The 13,015-nt window shown below is 36.7% G+C and overlaps 1 protein-coding gene and 1 long non-coding RNA gene across 16 annotated transcripts in view; one reads left to right on the top strand and one right to left on the bottom strand.

The window, feature by feature from the left end:
* The window catches only part of NRG3 (neuregulin 3), a 1,113,017-nt gene that overhangs the window by 337,238 nt on the left and 762,764 nt on the right, over window positions 1-13,015 (top strand). The gene's annotated exons all lie outside the window — the stretch shown is intronic.
* On the bottom strand, window positions 4,179-9,677 carry LOC129048249 (uncharacterized). Its single transcript, XR_008510442.1, has 2 exons — window positions 9,500-9,677; window positions 4,179-4,431 (listed from the first exon to the last, which is right to left on the bottom strand). It is a non-coding gene; the product is annotated as an uncharacterized LOC129048249 (long non-coding RNA).

The following is a 13,015-nucleotide window of genomic DNA, read 5'->3' as shown; positions in this document are numbered from 1 at the left end:
CTAGATCCCTGAGGAATCGCCACACTGACTTCCACAAGGGTTGAACTAGTTTACAGTCCCACCAACAGTGTAAAAGTGTTCCTATTTCTCCACATCCTCTCCAGCACCTGTTGTTTCCTGACTTTTTAATGATTGCCATTCTAACTGGTGTGAGATGGTATCTCATTGTGGTTTTGATTTGCATTTCTCTGATGGCCAGTGATGGTGAGCATTTTTTCATGTGTTTTTTGGCTGCCTAAATGTCTTCTTTTGAGAAGTGTCTGTTCATGTCCTTTGCCCACTTTTTGATGGGGTTGTTTGTTTTTTTCTTGTAAATTTGTTGGAGTTCATTGTAGATTCTGGATATTAGCCCTTTGTCAGATGAGTAGGTTGCAAAAATTTTCTCCCATTTTGTAGGTTGCCTGTTCACTCTGATGGTAGTTTCCTTTGCTGTGCAGAAGCTCTTTAGTTTAATTAGATCCCATTTGTCAATTTTGGCTTTTGTTGCCATTGCTTTTGGTGTTTTAGACATGAAGTCCTTGCCCATGCCTATGTCCTGAATGGTAATGCCTAGGTTTTCTTCTAGGGTTGTTATGGTTTTAGGTCTAACATTTAAGTCTTTAATCCATCTTGAATTGAATTCCCTTTGAAAACTGGCATAAGACAGGGATGCCCTCTCTCACCACTTCTATTCAACATAGTGTTGGAAGTTCTGGCCAGGGCAATTAGGCAGGAGAAGGAAATCAAGGGTATTCAAGTAGGAAAAGAGGAAGTCAAATTGTCCCTGTTTGCAGATGACATGATAGTATATCTAGAAAACCCCATTGTCTCAGCCCAAAATCTCCTTGAGCTGATAAGCAACTTCAGCAAAGTCTCAGGATACAAAATCAATGTACAAAAATCACAAGCATTCTTATACATCAATAACAGACAAACAGAGAGCCAAATCATGAGTGAACTCCCATTCACAATTGCTTCAAAGAGAATAAAATACCTAGGAATCCAACTTACAAGGGATGTGAAGGACCTCTTCAAGGAGAACTACAAACCACTGCTCAAGGAAATAAAAGAAGATACAAACAAATGGAAGAACATTCCATGCTCATGGGTAGGAAGAATCAATATCATGAAAATGGCCATCCTTCCCAAGGTAATTTACAGATTCAATGCCATCCCCATCAAGTTACCAATGACTTTCTTCACAGAATTGGAAAAAACTACTTTAAAGTTCATATGGAACCAAACAAGAGCCCGCATCGCAAAGTCAGCCCTAAGCCAAAAGAACAAAGCTGGAGGCATCACACTACCTGACTTCAAACTATACTACAAGGCTACAGTAACCAAAACAGCATGGTACTGGTACCAAAACAGAGATATAGATCAATGGAACAGAACAGAGCCGTCAGAAATAATGCCACATATCTACAACTATCTGATCTTTGACAAACCTGAGAAAAACAAGCAATGGGGAAAGGATTCCCTATTTAATAAATGGTGCTGGGAAAACTGGCTAGCCATATGTAGAAAGCTGAAACTGGATCCCTTCCTTACACCTTATACACTAAGTGCTTCTTAAAATGATCAAAGAAACTTTTGGGATTGTGAGAAAAACAGAAACATTGTCCTGTGCATTTATTAATGAAGTGTGCTATATCAAAGAATATTTCATCTTTAGCAATCAGTAACACATTTGTTCTTAGTATATATATATATGTCAATCTAAAAAGGGTTTCTCAACCTTAACACTATTAAATTTTTAGGTTAAATATTGTTTTGTTTGGGTGTGAGCTGCCCTGGCATTGCAGCTTCTCTAGCCTCTACATACTAGATGCTGGTAGCTATGTGACCCCTCAAAAAAAAACTTTTTTTACAATAAAAAATATCTTCAGACATTGTCACATGTCTCCTGGGGGGACGTAGTCATCCAAACTCGAGATTAACTGGTCCAGACTGTAAAAATTTTCAAACTATTATTGGGAAAGATGAATCTATTTTAAGATCCACTTGCAAGCTAAATCGACATAAATGTCCATTAACCTTTAGTACTTTGTGACCTGATTTTGTGTTTCTTCTTGCATGATTATTTTTTGGGCCCTCAATATATATTTGTTAATTCTATTTCTTCAGTTTCTCTAGATGCTTTATCTGGCCAAATAGTGTATCATAGCAAATTAGTTCTAGAACCTCACTTGTCTTAATATTAGTTAATTGGAATTAATATTTGTTAATTCTGTTTCTTTCATTTTTCTAGATGCTTTATCTCAGCAAATAGTGTATCCTGGCAAATTAGTTCTAGATTCTCAATTGTCTTATTATTAGTAGGTACACAATAGTCCAATGCATTAAAATGACTTCCCTTTTAATAGTTCTACGTGAATGAAAACATATTTCCTGGCAAATTTCACCTCAATGCTACAAACCCATTCAAAAAGGAAATAATCCAGTATCATGATACAGGGAGAAAAACTTAGAAACACAATAAGATATACATACACACAACTTTATGAGGGTAAATAATAAGTAAAGATATATATATATATATATATATATATATATATATACATACACACATATATTGATACAGATCATTGCAAGAAAATCACAAATAGCAAAGTCAACCAGAAGACGTGAGTAGAGAAAAATAGACAACAAAACAACAAATAATGCATTTTAAAGTGAGATAATCATTTTGCTGTCCAGATAGGAGAAAAACCAAGAGTGGGAAGATACTATGATTCTTTAATCATGTGGGCATGTATCTTTACTGTGTGTGTGTGTGTGTGTGTGTGTGTGTGTGTGTGTTTATCTGCTGAGGGCCTTTGAATACTCTTTCCTTACTCAGGACAAATAGACAAATATATAATTAAGGCACCTAACAATACAGACCATATTTTCAGGGATATAGCAATTAAAAGGTCTTAGGAAGGCCAACTCAAATCCAAGTACATGGATTCCAGCTGGGGACAGGAATGAAAGGAGTGGATTTCTTGTGTCTGTAGGCCTAGAGTGAAAAACAGCTTCAGGAAACCTTCGCTTTATTATCTATGGGAGAAAATTGAAATCAAGGGTATTGTGTTAAGGGGATCCTACAGGAAGAAGATCTGGGAGATTTTTCTTGAGGTTTGGGGTCAGGCATTTAGCTGAGGGTGGACATTGAGGAGAATCTGGAGGGCTTGTATTAGAAATATGCTTCCATACCTTGAAAAAAACTCCAAAATATCACACCTGTTTCTCAATACCACGTGCTTTATACATGCCATGTAACTATTTTTGATTACCAAATTTAATTTTGAGTTTTGATACTACTTTTAAAATTACAGTTATAGCCGAGCATGATAACCTGTAGTCCTAGCTACTAGGGAGACAGAGGCAAGAGGATTACGACACAAGCCTGGACAACATAGTGAAATCCTATCTCTACAAAAAAATTTAAATAATTAGTCAGGAATGGTGACTTGTGCTTGCAGTTCCAGCTGCTTCAGAGGATTGCTTGAGCCCAGGAGTTGGAGGCTGCAGTGAGCTATGATCATACCATCACATGCCAGCCTGGTTGACAGAAGAAGACACTATTGTCTCAAAAAATAAAATAACAGTTGTTCAGGATCATTAGGAATATATTTAATCAATGCTTTTTCAGAAATGGTGGTTTAAAAATAAGTAGGCTAGGAAGGAAGTCCTAAGTAGGTATTCTGCTCGCAGACTTGTGCTTCCTGCAACACCTTTAATATCTATAAAATAATTAGAGTTTTTGATTGTGGAATTGGCTTGATTTAGAGCTGAGGATTTTTTTCTAAACATATATTTTAATTTGAGTTTCACTCACTGCCAAAAAAAAAAAGAAATTGGCAAGACAGAGAAAGAGGAAAAAAAAAAACAGGTAACAAAATGTAAAAGTCAAAAGCAATCGTTCCAAATTTGTGTCTTATATATTCTCTCAGACTTTGCTGTCTTCTTTATGTTTCAACATTTTTCAGATAGCATCATTAATGAACAGCCTTCTAGCCCCCCTCCATAATGCAGCTTTTTGATGCTACTGCCCAATTGGCTTCAATCAATTCCTCTGACCATGCAGATTATGACTCTACAAAACCTGCCAGGACTCGTTTCCTTAGTATTAGATGCAGGCAGATAGAAATTGAGAGATAATTCCACATAATGCTATCAAAGCAGAAAAAAATCAAACCTAATGCACAACAGGGTTACAAAGAGAAAAAGTTAAGCAATCTGTATTAAAAACAAAAGGAAATAACAGGGACAGAAGAAAAAGAGAAAATAAAACAAGTGATTTCATATAGGTGCCATAGAAACTTTAACCAAACCACAGGCTCTGATGAATGATCTCTTCTGCCTGAGACTCAGGAATGTCATGGTCCTTATGTCCAGGAAAAGAGCCAGCTCTTTTATTGAGTTGCCACCAGTTGTCACTGAAGCCATCCTGAAGTTTCCTTGCTTCTAGTTAGATAGGAAGAGAAACACAAATACATTCTCCCTCAGGATGGACACTTCCAAACTAACCACGCCCATCCAGTGGTAACCTACTCCCAAATCCTCCAGGTGGCCTACTACACCCTGGTTTCTTCTGCTTGCAGTTGCTTGACATGACATTGCTCACCCTTTCTTCTCTTAAATGTTACCTTTTTCTGTGTCCCTTTGTTATAGGTGTTTGGCCTATAGTGGAAAGGCCTTACATTTGTGTCACATAAATCATGTCATGTTATTCAGCCCATTACATTTTATGTCAAGTAATACCTTATGGTATTTTACCTTTATCAATATAAAACAAATTTCTTTTGTTTTAAGTTTTTGCCCTAAACTTCAATATTATCTGGTGATGGAGTGGTAAATAGGCTTTTCATTCATGGAGCTTATAATCTAGTGTGAGTAATAGAATAGAACAATTTCTTAAATAAATCAGGAGTTAACGCTGATTGTGGTGAGAACTCAGGAGAAGTGTAAGGTATGTTGGAAACAAGGAGCATAAGTTGGATGAGCGATTTAGACAAGTATTCCATGTGGGACAGACACTTCTGCCTGTCTGAAGGACACAAAGGATGTACCAAGGTTATGTTTCTAGACCCAGTTGATTAGACTCCTGGGTTTCTGCTCTTGAGACATTGCCAGAGGCCAAATTAGGCCAAGTCCCTGGGTATGTTTGCCTCCTGTAGGGCATTTCTAAAACCAATTACTACCTTCAGATCAAGAACATTTTCTCTTATAACATCTCTTGAATTGTTTGGGTTCTCCTTTTAAGAATAACAAGTCATCCCTGCAATCTCTTTATTTTCTGTTCTCTGTATCCACCGTGTTTTCCCTATTTTTGTTTCTTTATTCTTTTCTTATGAATTCTAGGTAGACTTAAGTTGGTCTTCCAAATTGTTGGCATCAATCTGGCTCTTCAGTGCCCCAATGTGGATTTCTAGTATGATTTTCCATGGTAATTTTCTGTATGTCTCATATACTTTTTACATCCTAATATGTAGCTTTATTTTCCTGTCCTGTTCTCTTCATTTTGCTTTTGGCTAACTTGTATGGAAACATGTTATTTTTGCATTTGTATGGAAGTCATGTTGCTTTTGAATTGTAATAAAATTGAAATTTTCTTCTGGATCCTGCAGTAGATTAGCATAAAATCGTTTTGAGAAACTCAAGTATTTGCTCTCAGGATATCTTCAGTTAGCAATTCACTAGGAAACAGAACCCGAAACAATTCTTCAGTGTAGATTCTTTATTGAAAGGCAATGCATGGGACAGCCAGAACAGCCCTGTCTACTCCAAAGGGGAGAACAGTCAGACGTGCCTGCAGCCAGCCCCAGCAGCTGCAGCTGGAATGCCAGAGAGCCAACCAAGGGTCTAGAACATGGATGAAGCTGAGATAATCTCAGGGTGTGTGTGTTACTTTGAATGTATCAGAGTACTTAATTTCTCAAAAAAACATATCACAAGACAGGCTGTCTGTTCATATAGGTAATAGTCTGCACCCTAGATCTGTATTTGGAAGAAGCTTTTCTACAACTCCAGGCCAATTGCTATTCCTGGTGGGCATTTACTAACTCACTTCTGTTTCACCTTGGCCGCTTTTCCCCCTGGCCTATCAACTCAGTTGGAGAGAATCAGAACTGAACATTTTGAACAATGGGAAAAATTGATTTCCTCCTAAATATACTCCTACGGTTTTTGCTGCCTTTGTGCACTCAGAATGCAGTGTAGTAATATTCCAGCAACCACCCCAAATACACACACACACACACACACACACACACACACACACACACACACCACCCATGTTCTTCTGGATGCCCCACTAACATATACAGGCACACACTTCACAGACACACACTCCACGTCTTCTGCCTAATTTCTTGGTATTCTTTTCTCTTATAAATGTAGTCAACTAGCAGGAGGGCAGGAATACCAAGGAAAAGGAACCAGAGTTCAGGCACTTCCAGAAAGCAGCACCTTAGGGCTATAGGCACAACTATTATTTTTTGGCCGGAACACAACCTGTAAGAGATACAAAGTGAGTCCGTTTCCTTTTCTATGTAACCTCTGTTTTATCATGACAGAAAGTGTTGCAGGATTCTGGGCCAAAGTATGAAAAAGCATCAGAAAAGCCAGTTGTGTCATCTATCCAGGGATACCACCACATGAGAATAAGGTCCCCTAATATTCTAGAGTGCCTGGCCTCCATGCAGGGACAATTGTGTATTTATTTACAAGAATGTGAGCACTAACACTGCAGAGTTTAGGCATTTATGTCATTGCCATATCCTCAGCACTTACAACAGAGCCTGGATTCTAGGAGGTAGCTAATACTTCATTTTGGTGAAATATTTGATTAGAGCAGTTATGTGATTATTGGCTGTCTTCTCCTAGACTAGAAGTTCCCTGAAGGAACTTCTAGAAGCTGGGGACATTTGATCATGTGTAGGACTCCTTGCAGTTCTGAAACACATCTCAGAAAAGCAGGTATAGCTAAGCCAACATTTTAGAAGTGCAGAAAGGCATTTTCTGGAGGCACACCCTCCAATGCTGTTTTTAGAGTCCGTGTGAGATTTTGATTTGAAGCCTCCTTCTGTACCTATTAGCTATTTGAACACTGACAAGGTACTAAACCTCTGTGAACCCTAAGTTTTTGTTTATTATATTAAAAATAATGCTAGCCCTTATATCCTAGAATTGTGAGGATAATTATTAGCAGGTCATATGATAGCAAATATTGACTGGGTTCTTAACACACTTCAGGCATTGTGCATGCTATATGTTTGAATCCATCTTTGTATTTAATGCTAACCACTCTATGAAGTAGTTGTTATTTATCTCCATTTATAACTAGGAAACTGAGATTCAAATTGCTCATGTAATTTGGCCAAAGTCTCACAGTTAGTTGTCCAGATTCAAATTCCCCATCTATTGGACTCATAGTCTCTATACTTCCAGGATGGTTTTCACACCTATTCAGTGCTCAATAATTGTCGTCATCACTGTTGTTATTATTGGGAAAACTTTGAAACACATTTCCCAGAAACTCTCAATTGACAAATGTGGAGCCAAGTCTCTTTTCAAGATAGGAAATTTGTCTTGTCTTTTCTGTATATGTGCTATAACATATTGCTTGCCTTCTTGTGAATCCACTAAGAGTCACATGTTGGCGGTATGTATGACACGTTCATGTCTGTCTCCTTTGTCAGCTCTCTCATGGTCCAGACATGAGAAGGTCATCTTTTCCTATTCTTCTTCCTCATTTCCACCCATTGCAGCTTGTACTTGGGCTGTTTGTATCTTGGTAAGTGCAGGAGCGCTTCAGTTCATCATCACTACTGCTTTTTCCTCTTTCCACATACTGGATCTTGCATTAATGACTTTAAATTTGGAACCATTCATTCTACTGTGGCTGTTGGGCTTTCTCTGTCTTTATAGAGTCTCATTGCAGGAATACTTACTAAGCTCCTGAAAACTGACACACCCTTGCACTGGGCAACTGGCTCACTATTATTATTATTATTTTATTGTATCATTTATTGATTTTGAACTTGATGCTGGGCTTGATTAAGGGAAAAGACTTAAAGGGTTTTTCTTTTTTAACTTGCTTATCTTTTTACCTTATATCTAATTTCATCTCATGACAAAGAAGAGATATGAAATTGTATTTGAGGTGGTACACTGATGCTTCCATCTGAATATTGTTTTGTCATTGTTTTGATTAGAAACAATAAATGGTGTTGACAAACTCTGGGAATGATTTTTATAATGAAAGAGAATAGTGAAAGTGGAGAAGTTTCAATAAATGATTTTTAAATAAAATGCTTTTCTTGAATATAAAAAACATGGTGTTGGCAGATGACATTGTAGGAAATATTACTCCAAGATAGACTGGTAGGCCTTTTACCCTTTCCACTTCTCTGTCACTTCTTGTCTTTCTAGAACATCTCATTACTTTCCTTTGTGAATTATTCCCCGAGGCTCTGGTGTTAGGGGCAGCCTTCATTTTCCATTTCACTTCAAGGGACTTACCACTTAATTTAAGTTTCCTCAAGTCTGACCCTCAACTCCAAAGTTCCACTCATCATTTCACTTTTTAGAGCAGAGATCACCTGCATGATAGTGTACCTGTTGATGGTCCCTGATGTTTCAGAGGCCCCTAGTTGTATATTCAGATGAGAATATCAACAGGGCCTTCCTCACATAACTGTAGGAAAAGGTCAAAACCCAGACCCCATAGAGAGACCTGTGACACTTCTAATTTATGAATGCAATTTTTAAAAAGATTTAAAAATTAAATGCTATGACACAAAATACAATACAATAGGAGTGAGTGATTCACAAGGTAGTATGAGTATTTATAAACATAAATTTATGTGGGTGTTGTAGAGTTGAATTCAAGTTCAAATTTGGGGCTTTTTGTAAATGTGAGTCACAGATTAATTGCTGACATATTGTACCCCTCATTAGGGATACAGCATTATGATAAATTTCTAGGAGAAAAATAACTAAATCACATTGTGGTCATGTTTTTAGTGGTAATAAAACTTAACCTAGAAGAGAAAGCACATAATTCTTCATTCAAATATGATATTGATTTGCTGTGTGGCCATGGATAAACCACATAGCTTCCCAGGACTTTTTTCATTTTTTTTAATTGGGGATAGTATTAGTTACCACATTGAATGTAATTGGATATGGTGTAAGGACAAATTAATTTGTAGATATGAAATATTTTTGAACTATAAAAGACTTTTGGACTTAAAATGGTAATGATGATACAGCCCCCTTTCCTCATGAAAATTAATTTAAAATAACTAGAAGGAAATTCAACTTTTATTGAAAAGAATCTTCGGCCAAATATAGGAAGAAAGGCTCCAGAGCCCAGTATGCTGTTTCAGAAGTAGATGGTATGCCCTTCTGAGAAAACCATCTCTTATTTGCAACAATGCACTCTGTGGCAAGTGCATGCCTGGAAGCCGCTGAACGTGGTGAAGCAACTGGAGGGTCGGAGGCTGAGTCAGGAGACATTGGGACTTACCACTTGTATGAAAGAAGTCAGACAGTGGAGCAAGCCATAAGGGAAACTCCTTCGGAAGCAGTCCTGAGTGACATCTCTCTCTCACCTGGGGAGAATTAAAGGCTAAACTAGACATAGGAATACACTTTAATGCATTTCATGGTCAGCCTCTGACAATTACTGTTGTGCTATATCCCACTCTGACCCTACTCCCATAGTTCCAAATACTCACTATATTCAAAGATAAATTACCAGCATATAGTCTATGAAGACTCACCATGTGTAAAAGGGACCACTGCAGCATAAATACCAAGGTATTAAAATAATTAGAATAGAAAGCAGTTGAAAAATATTCACCAGAAAAATTCTGTCATGGAGAAAATGAAATTAACTCCCAAATGTATTACTAAATTAAGCAATAGACATTAACAAAACAATAACTCCTTTGAAATAATGTCTCAAAGCAGACATTTGGGAAACAAATTCAGGAAGAAATATAGCAAGGGAATAGACAATGACTCTTAAGCAGATAAAACAAGAAAATTAGTATATTAGTTTGTTCTCATGCTGCTATAAAGAACTGCCCAAGACTGGGTAATTTATAAAGGAAAGAGGTTTAATTGACTCACAGTTCTGCATTGCTGGGGAGGCCTCAGGAAACTTACAATCATGGCAGAAGAGGAAACAACCATGTCCTTCTTCACATGGCAGCAGGAGAGAGAAGTGCAGAGCGAAGTGGGGAAAAACCCCTTATAAAACCATCAGATCTTGTGAGAACTCACTCAGTATCACAAGCACAACATGGGGGAAACTGCCCCCATGATCTAACCACCTCCCATGAGGATTACAATTCAAGATGAGATTTTAGTTGAGGACACAGGCAAACCATATTAAGTATAGGAAAGAATAGTAGAAAAGAATGTTACATCTAAAGTTACATTGGAAATAACCTAAAGGAGAATAGAAACTGAAAATATAAAAACACATATGAACAGTGAAAAAATGAAACAAAATAAATTAACAATGAGTTAAAACAATTGTCAGGGTAGATGAAAATAATTTGTTAGAAAATCCAAACAGAAAAAAGAAAAGTTCAGCATACACATAAGTGGTGTGCCTGAAAAGGAGAAATGAATATATGGAGAAAAAAAATGTTTAAAGTTACTTTTTCCAGATGTGAAGAAGTTTTGAGAATAAACATTTTTTACTTTTAATCTTTTGTTGGAAGCCCAACATTATGAAAAAAATTATGCAAAATGATCACCATCAATATCCTAATCCACTTGCATTTTAAAACACAGTCATCCCTTGGTATCTTCAAGAGATTAGTTCCAGGGCTCCCAGAAGATACCAGAATTCACTGATGCTCAAGTTCTTTGGGGTATGTATTCAGAAACCACCAATATAGAAGGCCAACTAGAACAGGGAATCTTTTGGGAAGTCTGAAAGGATATCAGGTCCTAAACAAAGGGTGACCTCGGAATTCCTCTCAGTAACATTCCACATTAGGAAAAGAACAGGTCAATGCCTCTCCAGTGTTTTCAGGAAAAGGCAGTGTAACTCATATTCCTAAACTCAGTCAATGTATCTTTTAAAGTAAGGCAACTGACAAACAGTTTTCAACATGTAGTTGCCAGATTCCTTTAAAAATAGTCTTACAATGAAAATTAGTAGAGGAATTACAGCAAAAGAGCTGCTGATAAACATTAAATATGTTGAAAATATTAAATATTTCTATCTGCATTAATAAGTAAAAATATTTCTGAGAATTATGTTTACAGAACAGAATGAAAATGTTACAAAGAATAATAACATTGAAATAATTTATCTGATACAATTTAGGATGAAAAGTGGAAGAGAAGGTGAGAGGTAGGATACATATGGTGAATTCTTCATCTTTTATAGCTGAAGGCAAAAAAATGCCACTTAACGGTGATTTATTAAATAACAGCATAAACATGCAAAGGCATAAAAATGTAGTAAAAGTGTGTAAACAATTAAAATTAGATAATGCAGTAAGATAAGTGATTGGAGAGTAAGTGGAGGTATAAATTTTGTCAGTATTACAGTGAATGGTCAGTAGATAATAAAGAAATGTAGGATTAAAAATATTATATTGGCCAGGCACAGTGGTTCATGCCTGTAATCCCAGGACTTCAGGAGGCCGAGGAGGGTGGACCACCTAAGGTCAGGAGTTTGAGAGCAGCTTAGCCAATATGGTGAAACTCCGTCTCTACTAAAAATACAAAAATTAGCTGGGCATGGTGGCAGGTGCCTGTAATCCCATCTGTTCAGGAGGCTGAGGCAGGAGAATCACTTTAACCCAGGAAGCAGAGGTTGCAGTGAGCCGTGATCGTGCCATTGCACTCCAGGCTGGGTGACAAGAGCGAGACTCCATTTCAAAAAAATAAGAAATAAAAAATATATCACATTGTATTTAAAAGGTAACAAAAAAGGTAATAGAAAAACATGAGACCTTCAGATTATTAATAGTAACACAAATAGGCACAAAAAGAACAAAGTGAAATATTGGAAAAAAAAAACCTAGTATTATCATGAGGCATACCAAAACACAATATAACTAATTCTGAAAATATCTACCATATTAATAAGGGCATTAGTTATCAAATTTTAATAAGAAAGTCATTTCCACAAGAAATCAATAGGAATGGATATCTATGCATCACATAACATAGACTCACATTCCATAGTGGAAAATCTACAGAAATTTCAGGGCAAAAGAGAAGAAAACATATTAGTTGCAGGAAACATAATTCAGTGTGTGAAAACTATTAGTAAAAATTAGTAAGCAAATAGAAGACCACTAAAACATGATTGATTTCAAAATGTTACATATCATTGTGTTTTTCTCCATTAAAGATATGTCTTCATAAATTCTCTAAAATTTTTAGTTAAACAGTTTTCTCTTAAATTGGATTAATGGTTTCTGAATTAAGAACATTTAAAAAATATCTTTAAGAAACTGCTTTCAACTTTATCTTTCAAGTTTTTGGCTATTCACACTTAGTCTTCACTGACTCCTACATGAACTGAAACTCTAAGCATAGGACTAAGAGCAAGTATTATAAATTTGAAGGCCCATTTGCAAATTACTATGGTAGGTCTCTCAGTTTTGTAGAGAATCAGATGTTCAGTTGGTTGGGAGGATACAGAAAGGAAAAATAGAGTCCCTTCTCTCAAAACCCCCACGTCCAGCAGGGAAAACACACCTTATATATCATAATAAATAGAATATGCAAGATAAGCTCCAGTGTATGCAGGGGGAAAGGGACTTTGGTGGAAGCAGCTAAAAGGATCTTATAAAAATATAAATTACGTCTTATGATGCAAGAATCCAGCCTGTTTTAACATGGGTTGGATGACTTACTTATCAGAGACTTGGAACAAAACATAGTGGATATGGATCACAAGTTTTCTGTGATCTTTGGAGGAAAAATGTGACAAGATCCTATATGTTGTCCTTGGGATACCCTCCTGACATCCCCATTCCCTCTGTGTTGCTTGTGCTTACAGTAA

This window comes from Pongo abelii, chromosome 8, assembly GCF_028885655.2.
Source record: "Pongo abelii isolate AG06213 chromosome 8, NHGRI_mPonAbe1-v2.0_pri, whole genome shotgun sequence".
NCBI lineage: Eukaryota > Metazoa > Chordata > Mammalia > Primates > Hominidae > Pongo > Pongo abelii.
This window is presented reverse-complemented; position numbering and strand designations above follow the sequence as displayed.